The sequence below is a fragment of the Ursus maritimus genome, unplaced genomic scaffold (genome assembly GCF_017311325.1).
Source record: "Ursus maritimus isolate PB19 unplaced genomic scaffold, ASM1731132v1 scaffold_4, whole genome shotgun sequence".
Lineage (NCBI taxonomy): Eukaryota > Metazoa > Chordata > Mammalia > Carnivora > Ursidae > Ursus > Ursus maritimus.
The window spans coordinates 10982924-10997387 of record NW_024426552.1 but is presented as its reverse complement, the minus strand read 5'-3'; the positions used below and the strand labels follow the sequence as shown (position 1 = coordinate 10997387).

Sequence of the window (14464 nt, the reverse complement as noted above, 5' to 3'; positions counted from 1 at the left end):
ACTGTAGGTGAAATGGTGAAATACTAAGGAATCAAATAGACATAGTAATGGAAACCCCGAGAAGACAGGCAAGGAATAGTAGAAAGAGAGAAACACAATCGTACCCAGATATGAATGACTGCTGAGTGTGACAGTCACAGAAGAACTTGATACAGGAAACATGTGTGATTACTGTGAGCTGTAGGAAACACAGCATGTTCTTACACATTCTATCAGGCACAAACAGGCTCTTCATGCCCAGGAGATAGAGATGTAAATTTGCCTTTAGAGTGTCAGTAAAACACAGGGACACATGGCAGGATATGCTTCCAGAAACATGAAGTCAGAGCCTTCATTTTTCTATGCGACAGCCTCCTGGGTGATCCCCCTGCTACCCCTCCTGGCCCTGTGATCCATTCTCCACCTGCTCCTTTCAGGGTGTAACTTAAATCACCTCTCCCTGGCTTAACACCCTGCAAGAAAGACATGTTTTATGAAATGTCAGCTCTGCATCCATATTTTCTCATGTGATCTTCCAAGCATCCTGACACTGGAGGTGCTTTTATGATTCCCAGCTCCCACATGAGGAAGTTGAGATAAAGAGAGTCCTTTCAAAACAGTCTCCCTAACGTGGAGCTCCCTTCTTTTGTCTCCACAAAAGCTCTTCCACGTTATTCTTGTGTTTTCTTCATGGCATCTGTCACTCTCTGAGATTTCTAATTGCTTCTGTGTTTATAGTCTACCTCTCCCCACCAGAATACAAGCTCCATGAGGAGAAGGATTTTGTCTAACTTTTTCACGGCCATATCCCTGGTACTAACATAACGCCTAGCACATAGTAAGCACTCAACAAAAATTTGATCAGTAAGCACTGAACAGATTAACTTAATGCTACTCTCTCAATGGTTTCTTAAATGTTGCATCCAAAGTGACCAAGATAGTTACCTGCAGTTATTACAAATTATATAAATAAATGCATTAAACATGATACTAACTCAACAACAAGAATGATGTGTTATTTTTATACAGGTATGTGTTCATTTACCAAATGCTGACTATGTACCACTCATTGTTGGGTGCGGGTGATAACAATTATTATCTCTTAAGGAGCGTGTGTGTGTGTATGTGTGTGAAAGAGAATAGAGGCCAGTAAATTATGTCACCACACTGTGTAGTGAATACAATTACAGAGGTAAACACAGGTGCTGGAGCATAGAGGAAGGGCAGGTCAATCCAGAGGGGTTGGATGGGGAGGTGTTAGTGAAAGCTTTCAAGAGGAGCTGAGAGCACAACTGAGTTAAGAAGAATGTAATTATCCAAAGAAATGGGGAAGCCTATACAAGTCTGGGAAGCAACTCACCAAAGGCAGAGAGGTGTTGTGCTTTTGGGGAACTGCAAGGTCATGGGTAGGACTATATGGTACAAGGCAGGGATACATTGAGAGATTAAACTGGACCTGAATGGAAGAGCCATTCACAGATGACCTTGAATTTCACTGAATATTATATCACTAGGTCTGTTCTCTTTCTCAGTGTGTACCTACTGCTAGCCCAGTGCCCGTCAGATGGTAGGACCTCAGTAAGTAAGTGCTGAATGAGTAAATGAATGAATGGATCTGGAATGTTACGTTGTAGCATCCCTTGCTCCAGGAGCCAGTTAGAGTTTGAAATAAGGAAGTGACCTCGTTAGGTTAACATCTGAGAAGGAACAGTCTGGGAGCCACAGAGTTAAAGAAGGAAGATTCAGGTCAGTGAGGAGTGATTGCCGGAGTGAATTTGAGGACCCTGGAGGGAGGGGGGGTCAGAAGGAAAGGACGGATTTGAGAACTACTTGGTGACTGATTGGATGGGAGGAAAGAAGTAAGGGCAAGCCCAGGAGGGTTGCATTTCTGGCATAAGACCTAGGTCTTTGGTGGTACCACTCACAGGATGAGGGACTGGAGCAGGTGCAACCCAAAGGGGAGATACCGGGTTCAGCTGGACTGCTGGCTCTGAGCTGCATTTGGAATTCCAGGCTGGAATGGGGGCCTGGTACCCAGCAGAGAGGTCTGGGCTGGAAGAAGATACAGATGCCAGCAGGGTCTGGGTAGTGCATGGAACCCAACAGCATGAGAAGAGAGTGCCGGGAGGGAGCCCTCCAGGGCAGGGGCTGTGGTGGTCCTGAAGGCATGTGAAAACAGAGAAGTGACCCAAACAAAGCTTGCTAGCAGGTGGTGGTGGAACCAGAATCATGGTTTGAAGGAACCAGTGTCAGATGTACAAGGACCTTACCTCTGAACACAATTGAAACATGAAAGAATGCCCAGGAAGATCGCACGTTGGAAGGATAAAATCCAGGATGGCATGAGGTGGGAGGAACGGGCTGAGGCAGGCAGCCTGGAACCAAGCAGAGAGCGGGTGTTGAAACTCCCTTTTTATGTGATGCCCTAAGTGTGGAACAGGGCAAGGCGGCCTCCGGGAGCCATGCGGGTGGGGCCGTTTCCTTCTTTCAGTAACTTTCCACGCCACCTGCCAGGTAATTAGAGCTTCTCTTTTAAATGTTTGCCCCTGGGGTCCTGGCCTTCACCTGTCTGTCCTTCTCCTGTAATTCACTGCTATATGGCACCTGAGCAGTCAGCTGTTGGGGCGGCGCAGCTCAGGGGAGGCCTGGGTACACAACATCTGCACGTGGGCAATTACACATCTACTCATTACTCACATTCTTTGGTACAGATTTTCACACACATCAGGCATTTCCAGTCATCCCCAGTTCCTCTTCCTAGATCCTCTGACCTCTCACCTTAGCCCCCGGGGAAATTTTTCTCCAGTTTCTTGGGTACTGAGAACAGAGGATCCTTGCTGTTTGGACCTCAGTTTCCCCTCGTTCCGATTCTAACCTGAGGCCTGCTCCACATTGCTGGTGTGCCCTTTGGAAAAACAGTAGCAATAGACCTCAGGCACCACACATGATTCAAGACCTCCTTCTTTGGAATGCCAACTAAAGGAAGCATTCCTAAATGCAGAAAAATCCGGTGCATAAAGGTGTTCGTCTTAGAAATAGTTATGAGCACAAAGAGTGAAAAAGTGTGAACTGGAACGTCCAAAAGGGAATGATGAAGTGGACCACGGCATTTCCTTGGATAGAATGCAATGCAACAGTTTTTAATACTAGTTACAAAGGTCAGTTAAGAACATGGAAATGCTACTGATTAGAAACCAAGGGAAAAAAATAGAATACAAAATGATATATACAGTATGATTAAAACTATGTAAATAAAAACACACATAGGAAGTTTAGAGACAAACCTCGAAAATGTCAACAGTAGCTGTGTTTGGACTGTGGGATTCGAGGCATTTTTTTTTTTCCTGTTTCCCAAATTTTCTGTAATGAGATTATATTGATCTTACAATAGAAAAAATGCATATAATAAAAAATAACCTTTTAGAACCCTGAAACCTAATTTGATGGTTCCCTTCTTTTCTCAGACTTTCAAGGATGAGGCTGTCCTGGTCCTGCCTCTGATCCCCTCTGTCCTTTGTGGCCTGGGCTCTGTCTTTTGATCTGGAGAAGTTCACAGAAGGAAGCCAGAGCCTCCACCGGGAACCAGACCCTCTTCCTGGGGTGGGGCAGGCAGGGCTCTGTCCTGGGCTGTTGGCATTTACAATGTACAAAAACTATTACATACGGTTTTAAAACTTAGCATACAGTGAGTAGGGGAAGCTACCAGAAAGTTCTTGAGGCCCATTCCCACAGCCTGTCCTTGACACTAGTCATGAAGGCCTTGAGGTAGGCTCAAGAGGGTGGGGCCTCCTGTGGACCCTCTGGCTGAGTGCCCTGCCCTGGCATGCCGAGAGTGGACTTCCAGGCCATGGGGAAATTAACACCATCAAAGATAGGGGGAAACTGCCAGATTGCTGTCCAGGGAGGCATACGAGCCATGGCGGGGTGACCTTCCTTCCCGACAGAGCTCAGGGGTCAGTCTCTGGCACCTGAGAGGTGTTCCAACAACAGCAGAGGGGGAATATGAGCTGGCATAGTGAAGCAGGGCTTTGGCTGCAGAAACAGGACAGCCAGCGTGGGTTATAGCTGACTCTCCGCAGGATGAATGATTAGGGAGAAAACCCCAACGGTGTTGCAATACTATTGTTTTGCACAGCTGTGGATCCAGGGGTGGAGAAGACCACCTTTTCCCGACCTATGCTAGGATGGAAAGGCCAGCATCCCTATCTGAAGGTTCAAGCTGTCCTCAAATTCTCCCTAGAATGTGTATGTTTCAGGCCCCTTGGGGGAAAGATGATGAAGGGATCCCAAGGGGTAAGAGAAGGGGGGGCAGAAATGGGAGACACCGTGTCCTAAATGGAACCCATGGGCCCAAGTCCAAGGCTCCTCAAGCCCTCCAGGTCAGGTCCCTTCTCCCTAGACTCTCCCTCCCTAGGGACTCACGCCAGCCAAAGGCTTCAGGTCCCACCCATGCAGGGATTCACAGGTTGATATTTGCAGCCCGTCCTCTAGACACAATCCTTACTATGTCCTGCTAACAAATAGCTGTTGAGCACCCTCTGTGTGTCAAGCCAGGATCCAATAGTAATTCGACCAAGGCCCTGCTCTGGGGTGCTTGCATTCTGCTGACGTCTCAAAGGCACCTCAGACCCACCATGTGCTGAAGGCTGGCACTTACGGAGGCAGGCTTGGTTTTAGACACTTTATGGATGCAGGCACACCTTGCAGATATTGTGGTTCTAGTGCCAGACCATCACAATAGAGTGAATATTGCAATTAAGCCAGTCAATGCATTGTTTGGTTTTCCAGTGCATACAAAAGTCATGTTTATAGCACACGGTGGTCTATTAAGCATGCAATAGCCTTATGTCTTAAAAAACAATGTATATACCTTAACGGAAAAATACTTCATTGCTAAAGAATGTTAACCACCCTCTGAGCTTCCGGCAAGTTGTAATCACTGATCGCATCACCATAACAAATACAACGAAAGAGTTTAAAATATGGGGAGATTACCAAAAAGTGACACGGAAACAGGAAGTGGGCAAATGTTGGGAAAATGGTGCCGGTGGACTTGCTCAATGCCAGGTTGCTACGAACCCTGAATTTGTAAGAAACGCAATATCTGCAGAGCATAATACAGCGAAACACAATAAAATGAGAAACGCCTACATAAACGTGTTTTATCTGCACAACAGCTCTGTGACCTAGAGCTATTACTTTCCTCATTTTCAGACAAGAAAATCGATAAAGAGGTTAAGGGACTTGTCTGATGTCGCAACACTGCTGAGCGCAGGGCTGGGCTGGGGCGAGGGCAGCCGGATGCCAATGCCACACTCTCACTCCAACATCTTGGCTTTGCTCCAAACAAGAATTGTGATTTCCCTCTCAGACTGCCTCCCTGTAGGTCACCAATATCTACCCGGTGACGTAGAATGAGAGCCCAGAAGTGCCGTTGACCCCTTGCTCACCCTCACCTCCATGTGCTTTCAATCACCAAGCTTTGCTGATGGTGCCTTTGAAGTTTTCCTTCAAGAGGCAGAAGGGGGTGTGCTTTCACTCACCGTTGTGTCCCCAGAGCTCAACACCTATCATCACCACTCCAGGTGAGTGAATCAATGAACTCACACTTGTATTGGCCTGGGGGGATGGAATCCCCTACTTCTGGGTGCATCCCTTCGGTCTGGATGGAGGAGGAGGAATCCAGAAGCAAATTATGACTGAGATGGAATGACTTGTCAGGTTTGGCAGATGGGAGCCAAACCAGTGGATTTAGATAAACAAACAAATTTATTTTGATTTATTTTATCAAAATAAATAGGTAAATGCAATGATTCTAGCACCTGAGGGGGAGAGCAAATTCATGCAACGTGCATCTGTTTACTTGTCTGTCTCTATAATCAGAACGCGCAGCAAACAATTATTGAACACTTCCCACGTGGCAGGCAGGTCTCTCCCTGCTTTCCACATGCACCATGTCATCCTTGCCATGACCCTGTGCCTGGGGTATGATTATGTTACAGATGGGAAACTATGGTTCTCAGAATTCAGTTACTTGGTCAAGGTCATATAGTCATTAAGCAGCAGGACCTGGGTTTGGATCCAGACAGTCTGGATTCAGCTGCATATCCTTAACCAGCGAGCTCTACTTCGCCCCAAGCAGCCACCTTTGGTGAGATCTGCCCTGTCTGCAGCTCCCCAGGACAGCACTTTCCTGAGGACTAAGCGTTTGCATGTCATGGCTGCCCTCTCTTGGATTCAAGGCAGATTTCAAATGAGAGATGAGGGTCAGTGTTGGTGGTCACTTGAATGTAGCAGGTTTGTCCTCAGAGCATTCTATGCTATGGGCTAGCCGTTCTCCACGGTGGGCAAGGGGAAGCAGAGAGCACTTGTCTCTGAGAGATAAGGTGGGGTAGAGGGAAGGGGGGCAGGATCAGACACTTCATGAGCAGAGCAAAAACAGAAACACGCAATCCCAGATAAACCAAAAAATGTCACATCTAGTTCCTCAGAAGACCCAATGGCACATCCTGTCCCTGGCTTCTAGGAGATAGTCTGAAATCTGCAATAAATCCCCGTTTTGGCCTTTTCACTGCAATAATTACAGACTGATGGTCAATGAGATAGGCAAAAATACAAGCTACAAAAAGAGAGTTACAGACAGCATTCAATTAACCCTAATCTTACAGCAAACAGATTGGCTGCAGTCTGCTGTGTGTATGAACAGGCATGAGCCTGGAAGTATATATGGGGTATGCCGACTCAGATCAGGTGGAAAGAGGTTGAAAGAAGCTTCAATTAAACTAGGTTAAAGGAGAAACTTGAAAGCCACCCAGAAAACACATGAGACTGTGTTATGAAACTAGATTCCAGGTGAAAGGTATGGACACAGAGCTCCCTTTTGGCAGGGCAGACAGATTCCAGCTCTAATATTCCGACTGGGAGTCACAACGGCTCAGGTTAGACATACCAAGCACCCACAGCCAGGTGCCGTCTTCACTTCCCTACCAAGAACTTGAATCTGTAACTACTTTAAAATCCCGAATCTTCCACTACTAGACTCAGTTGGCCTACCACAGTAAATCACCTCCTCTTGGTTGGGTAAGTGACTTTGCAACCCTAGGAAAATTGCAGATCACTATAGATGGTGAGCTGAATCAAAATCAGAATATTGCTACATTTTCTCAATTTTAACATCTTGGAATTTGGAATGCATTCTGTATCAACAGCATCAAACAATTAGAATGGTGGTGTCATTAAAAGAACGTTATACTTTATAATTGAAGGCATCTTCGATCCCATGAAATATGGCATTCTTTTCATGGTAACTTCAGGAGCAAGTGTTGAATCATCATGATAATCAGTGTGTTATTTAAAGAACTTGAAACAGGGGTGCCTGGGTGGCTCAGTCGGTTAAGCATCCAACTTGATTTCAGCTCAGGTCATGATCTCGGGGTTGTGAGATTGAGCCCCGTGTCAGGCGTGGAGCCTGCTTAAGATTCCCTCTTCCTCTGCCCTTCCCCCCAAATAAATAAAAATAGAGAACTTGACACATTGAAGAAAATCTAACATATTAGAGAACCTGGCATATTGAACATGCAGTTTCAATTTGGAATGTTTAAGAAGACATCATCAATTAAGTTTGTAGGAAGTCTTTGAACGTTGTATTATTAGGGTACAGTCTAACCCCAAAGTATAATCACTTAAAGATGATAGAAGTCAGTAGCGAGCGGTTCACAGCTGTAGGCCAAGCAGCTTTGCTATGGGAGGTCTTCTAGGGAGAGGGTTCCTTCTCTCCTTTGGCTCTGACATGGCCTGTGTTATTTTCATCAGTGTGGTTGATACTGGCTCACCACCACACCCAAGGGAAGTGGGAAAGAAGTGGCTCTGCTGCAAGTGTCTGAAAGGCAATGATCTGGTTGTAGCATACGTCATATCTACTCACATCCCACTGGCCCCGACTTAGTCACATGGCCACAGATGGCTGTGAAATACAGTCTATTGTTGGGCAGACATATGTCCAGCAAAAGTGCAGGGGTTTTAACTAAAGACAAAGAGGGGAGAATTAACACTAGAAAACATTTGGTAGTCATCCACCATGAATCTTAAGAAACCTCTTTCACTAGGCTTATGAAATTTTAATAATTGCTTAAAGGCTTAGAAAGATTTCAGTTGTCAGTTTTATAAGTTTGCCACATTGGATGCTTGAAGTGTTTCCGAGAAACATATATTTTAATTTTAAATGCACTTAAAATGTTTTAGAGAATTAAATAATAAGTTCCTAAGTAGGGCTAATAACTTAGGAGGACTTACTACTTAAACTTAGTCAATTTGACATTAATTGGACAAAAAAATGAAAGTGATTAATATTATTTTAACATAAAAATTACTAGACATAAATAACGGTAAGACTTGTGAATTAAACATAAAGGCGTTGGAAGAACCTGAGTTTTTAAATATTACAACTTTTCAGATTGGCCTCTTTTACTCAATAATATGCATTTAAGTTTCCTTCATGTCTATTCATGCCTTGATAGGTCGATTGCCTTTTCACTGCTATATAATATTCCAGTTTTGGGATGTATTATAGTTTCTTTATTCCCTGGTGAGGATCATCTTGATTGCTTCCAAGTTTTGGCAATTATGAATAAAGCTGTTATAAAAACGTGCGTGCTGGGTAAATACCAAGGAGCATGATTGCTGGATCATATGGTAAGAGTACGTTTAGTTTTATAAGTAATTGCCAAACTGTCTTTCAACTTGGCTGTACCATTTTGCATTGCCATCAATGTTAAGTGAGAGTTCCCGTTGCTCCACATCCTCACCAGCATTTGGTGTTGTAGGTGTTCTGGATTTTGACCACTCTAATAAGTGTGTAGCAATATCTCATTGTTGTTTTAATTTGAATTTCCCTCGTGATGCATGATGTGGAGAATCTTTTCATATGCTTAGCCATGTATATATCTTCTTTGGTGAAGTATCTGTTAAAGTCTTTGGCCCATTTTTTTTGGTATCAACAAATTTCCTCAATATTGATGGAATACAAGATTTTACGTGCAGCACATTGACTTTAGTATTATAGAATTTAACCTTTTTATAAGCTATCTTATGGTGTTACTCTTTGCCTATCTGTTCTAAGCTATGATCTGTTGCACCAACAGATCCCCTTTCCCCATACTTTTTTAAAAAAGACTTTTATTTATTTATTTGACAGAGAAAGAGTACAAGCAGGGGGAGCAGCAGGCAGAGGGAGAGGGAGAAGCAGACTCCCCGCTGAGCAGGGAACCTGATGCAGGACTCGATCCCAGGACCCTGGGATCGTGGCCTGAGCCAAAGGCAGACACTTAACTGACTGAGCCACCCAGGCAACCCCATAGCTTTTTACTATGTACTTACACAGATGATTTCTTTCCCTTAGGCAAGGTGAAAAAAACCACAAAAAATTCCCACCAGTAAAAAAAATGTTAACCCAAATTCTGAGTTTCAGCATAAGATAACACCAGAAATAGGTAACAGGCGACTTCTAATCTTTTACCTGAATAGTATTCCATGAGGTTACAGTGTGGGCCAAAAGAAGACACAGTTTTCTCATTAAACTTTTGTTTTAATGAGTCTCAAAATTCGGTGACAGATTTTTGGTCAAGTTGTTTCCATGAAAAAGTACTCATTTTAAAAAACTAATAACTTAAAACTGTCACACACACACACACACACCCCACACACCACACACAAATGCTCCACAAAACATTCTCCTTTCCTTCTGAAGCTTTTACGATGCACTGTTGTCACTAGCCAGTCTTTTACTATTAAACTTAAATGGCCAATTGACACAAACAGTTCTGATGCTCTCCCACCACTGATTACGACTGGGGTGGCAGGTGTTGGGGATAATATTCGTTTAGCCTTCTGAGCTTTCTGGGCAGATTTGGTGACTTTGCCAGCTCCAGCTGCCTTCTTGTCCGCCGCTTTGATGACACCCACAGAAACTGCCTATCTCACGTCACAAACAGCAAAACGGCCCCAGGGAGGATAATCAGAGAAGCTCGCAATACACTTAGGCTTGCCAGGAACCGTATCAATGATGGAAGCATCACCAGATTTCAAGAATGTGGGGCCTTCTTCCAGCTTTTTTCCAGAACAATCAATCTCCTTAGCTCAACAAACTTGCAAGCAATGTGAGCTGTGTGACAATCCAGCACAGGTGCATATCTACCACTCATGTGGCCTGGATGGTTCAGGATAATAACTTGAGCCATGAAACCAGCTGCTTCTATGGGTGGGTCATTTTTGCTGTCACGAGCCGCACTGCCATGCTGACCATCTTTGACAGATATGTTCTTGACCTTGAAGCCCACATTGTTCCCAGGAAGAGCCTCACTCAAAGCTTCATGGTGCATTTCAACACACTTGACTTCAGTTGTAACATTGACTGGAGCAAAGGTGACCACCATGCCAGGTTTAAGAAAGCAAGTCTCCACTCAGCCCACAGGGACAGTACCAATACCATCAATTTTGTAGACATCCTGGAGGGGCAGATGTAAGGGCATGTCAGTTGGACGAGTTGGTGACAGAATGCCATCCAGAGCTTCAGGCATTGTGGTTCCAATGGCTTTGCCATCTTTTCAGGTGACTTTCCATCCCTCAAACCAAGGCACATTAGCACTTGGCTCCAGCATGCTGTCACTATTCCAACCAGAAACTGGCATAAATGCTACTCTGTCAAGGCTGTAGCCAGTTTTCTTAATGTAGATGCTGACTTCCTTAATGATTTCCTCATATCTCTTCTGGCTATTGGGTGGCTCAGTGGAATCCATTTTGTTAACATCAACAATTAGTTGTTTCGCATCCAGCGTGTAAGCCAGGAGGGCATACTCCCACCCGTTCTTACAGATAACTGCTCCAAAAGCACCAGCACCAGCAGCAACAATCAGGATGGCACAGTCAGCCTAAGATGTGCCTGTAATCACGTTTTTGATAAAGTCTTGGTGTCCTGGGACATCAGTGATGGTCACATAACACTTGCCGGTCTCAAATTTCCTCAGGAAGATATCAATGGTGACGCCACATTCATGTTCAACTTTCAGTTTATCCAAGACTTAGGCATACTTGAAGGAGCCCTTTCCCATCTCAGCAGCCCCCTTCTCAAGCTTTTTGATAGTTCTTTTGTTGATCCCACCACATTTGTAGATCAGATGACCAGTAGTGGTGGACTTGCCTGAATCCACATGTCCAATGACGATGATGTTGATATGAGTCTTTTCCTTTCCCATTTTGGTTTAGGTTTAGTAGTGGTTTTCATGACACCTGTGTTCTTGTGGCAAACGTGTTGTGAAAAGGTCCATGGCCTATTTTAAAATCAGGTTGTTCTTTCTTTCATGGTTTGTGCTTTTTGTGTTGTATCTACAAAGGCTGCATATTGTATTTTCCGATTATATGATATTCTGGACAAGGCAAATTCATGGAGACACTAAAAAGTTAGGGAGGAGGGAAGGATGAGTAAGTGGAGCCCAGAGGATTTTTAGGGAAGTGAAAATGCTCTGTATGATCCTTGATAGTAGATACACGTCATTATACATTTGTCCAAACCCACAGAACATACAAACCAGGACTGAGCTATACCCAGGTAGACTATGGACTTTGGGCGACGACGTGTCAGTGCAGGTACATCAGTGGTAATGAATGGACTATGGCATGTGATGTGGATAATGGTGGAGGCCATGCAAATGTGGGACCGGGGGGCTGATGGGAAATCTCTGTACCTTCTGCTCACTTTTGCTGTGAACTTTAAATTGCTCTAAAAAACAAGGTATTTAAAAAATACTACAACTTTAACAACTTGAGTGGTAATTAAGACAAGTAACTGTAGGTGATCCTGTGCACATGAAAGCCTTCTTCACATATTAAAAATCTCAGGTGACATGCTTTGGAGCTTTAGGATGGGTTTCAATTATAACCAAAACAGTCTTGAGGAAGACATAGTTGCTCCCCCAACCTCACTGCATCCTGTTCCTAGTCTGAGTGTCACAGGCATCATAGCCACATTATTTAAACTTCATTCTGCTTATGACAACCCCCCATGTATGCATGGGTAGAGGACATGCCTATTGAGATGCCTGTCTAGCCTCCCCTTTGCTGCAAACTATTTCTCTCTACCTGTAACCCTCCAAATCTGCAGGGCTCAGAGGTAGCTGCTCGCTGTCATAATGATAAGATTTGACCTAGCCTTATCCTTTGCTGATTGACCAACGTGGACCACTAACCCAACAAGGCTAATAAATGTGCCAATCGAAGGAGAGCCTCAGACTATCTCTGGGTAGCTAGAGGGACTCTATGTGGACCAAGAAGCCACGAATAGCCACTGTCCACTGTGCGTCCAAGTTTTAGTCTGTTCCAGAGGCCCAGTCAGCTACACATTACCTTGAGTCCTGAGGTACAGCTGAAACACTTCTAATAATTCATCCTTCCCCTGTAAACAAACTAGAGTCAGTTTCTATTATTTGTTACCAAAAGAATACTATCTAATATGTGTGAAAATATATTAAACTCATTGTGCGGAGCAAACTTGTAAGTTTTGTTTTCAAAAGAAATTAGCTGCTTGGTTGTCTCAGTTAGAAGAACTTTTCAGTTGTAGACCTGACTTCTGGGTTGTAAGTATAGAGACTATACTCACCAGGGCATGCGCCCTGGTAAATCCATGCAACTGAGTTTACCTCAAACTCAGTTCTTAATGTAACTCTAGCCTGATCATCACTTGCAAAATACTCGACATTGAATATAAGAAAGTTACAGCCAATAAACCACTTGTGACTTCTGTAACATCTCATTGTACTTAGAGTGTTTAATTGGAAAATACCCAAATTGCATTATATGGTCTATGGTAGAAACTGCTAGTTCACCATCCTCTCCCAGCTAAGCCTTCACTTCCCAGTCCTTCTCGGAAGGAAAAGCAAAGCTATAGGATTAAGTTCCAACTCATGGAAAATAAGTAGAGATGATGGGTAAAACTTCGGGAACACTTCTTAAAAGGAGTGCCACAAGACTTTTCTTCTCCCTTTCCTTCCTGCTCCTGGCACAGGAACATGGTTCTAGAAGTAGGAATGGCTATGCTAGACCGCAAGATGGAAGCCGCGTGTTATAAATGGATACAAATGGATAGAAACAAGCTGGAAAGAGCCTGGATCCCCAGCCCTTCCTACATTTAGACCTTTCCGTGTAATAAGCCATCTTATTTAAGTCACTGTTGTTTTGACTTTTATTTCAGTAGCTGAACCAGGACCCTAACTGTAACATAGCCTTTGCATGGAAAACCAAAAATGAATGACTGTTTCCTACAAGAGGTATTGTAGCCATCATTTAACAAATGTTTGTCGAGTCACCAAGGTCTGAATGTGAACAGCTGAGCGCCCTTGGAAAAACAGTCCGGGTTGGTGAAGCAATCTAGCCCACGTGAGATGACGAGCGCCCAAAGGAACACGGGGCATTTAGCCTAGGGAAAGAAAGGGTTAGGATAGGCCAAAGAACTGTCTTCAGGCATAGGAAAAGTTCATGTGGAAGAAGGGACAGACTTGTTCCATATGGATCCAGGGGGCTGAACTAAGGCCAACAGGTTTATGCAGGGAACCAAAGCATTAAGATCTGAAGAGTTCTACATCAGTCCAGGTTGTTGGCTTCAAGCAATATAAAAGACTCTAAAATCTTAGGCAAAAATGAAATTTATTGGAATAATATTTGGGGAATCTCAGAATTGACCAGAGTCCAGAGTACCTGCCAGGAACCAAGAGTATTCTGGAGGGCTGGTTAGCAGGAAGTATAACCACAGCCATTGAGAAGGAAGGGTCTGGTGAGCATGATGAATGACCTCTAACTGTTCCTCATGTCACTGAGTCATTCACTCAGGACTCAAAATCATGAGAGAGAGTCTGATGGTTGCACATGGCAGCATTTTCCATTTGTTGGCTGAACATGGTAGAAGAGTGGAAAATCTGTCCTTGTTGACTCTGGCACAGAAGTCAGGCACTACCTCCAAGAAAAGCCTGGATACTATCGGACAAATTTCCAGTGCTACCTTTCATGATGCTTTCAAAGCCCATGATTCTGTGACTAGTGTCTCAGGACTGGCGGGGGAGGGGGGGGGAATTGTCCATTCAATGAAGTTATCTCCTTTCCACATTCCTCATATATGCTCATACACTCTTTGCCAAATGATTCCAATGATGAAAGGCTCCCTACCTTCCTGTTGTTAAAATGAAATAAAGGCCAAGAGTTTAGACTCTCCACCTGGTACTCAAGACCCTCCAACTCTGGTTCCACTTTTGTAGAGTTAAGTTCCTGTGAGTCTTCTACAGACACCTTTCTTCCTGTCAAACGTATTCACTCAATCTCACCATGCTCTGACCCCACCAAAACATCTCATGTTTATCCTCTTTTCTGCTCCCGTCTATCTAAATGTTATCCATTCTTCACATTCCAGCTCAAATCCCACATCCTACATGAAACATTCCCAAGC

General features: G+C 44.1%; 1 pseudogene; it reads right to left on the bottom strand.

Annotated features, from left to right (window-relative positions):
• Nucleotides 1-6458: 6458 nt before the first annotated feature.
• Nucleotides 6459-11228, bottom strand: LOC103673223 (annotated as a pseudogene).
• Between the last annotated feature and the right edge of the window lie 3236 nt (nt 11229-14464).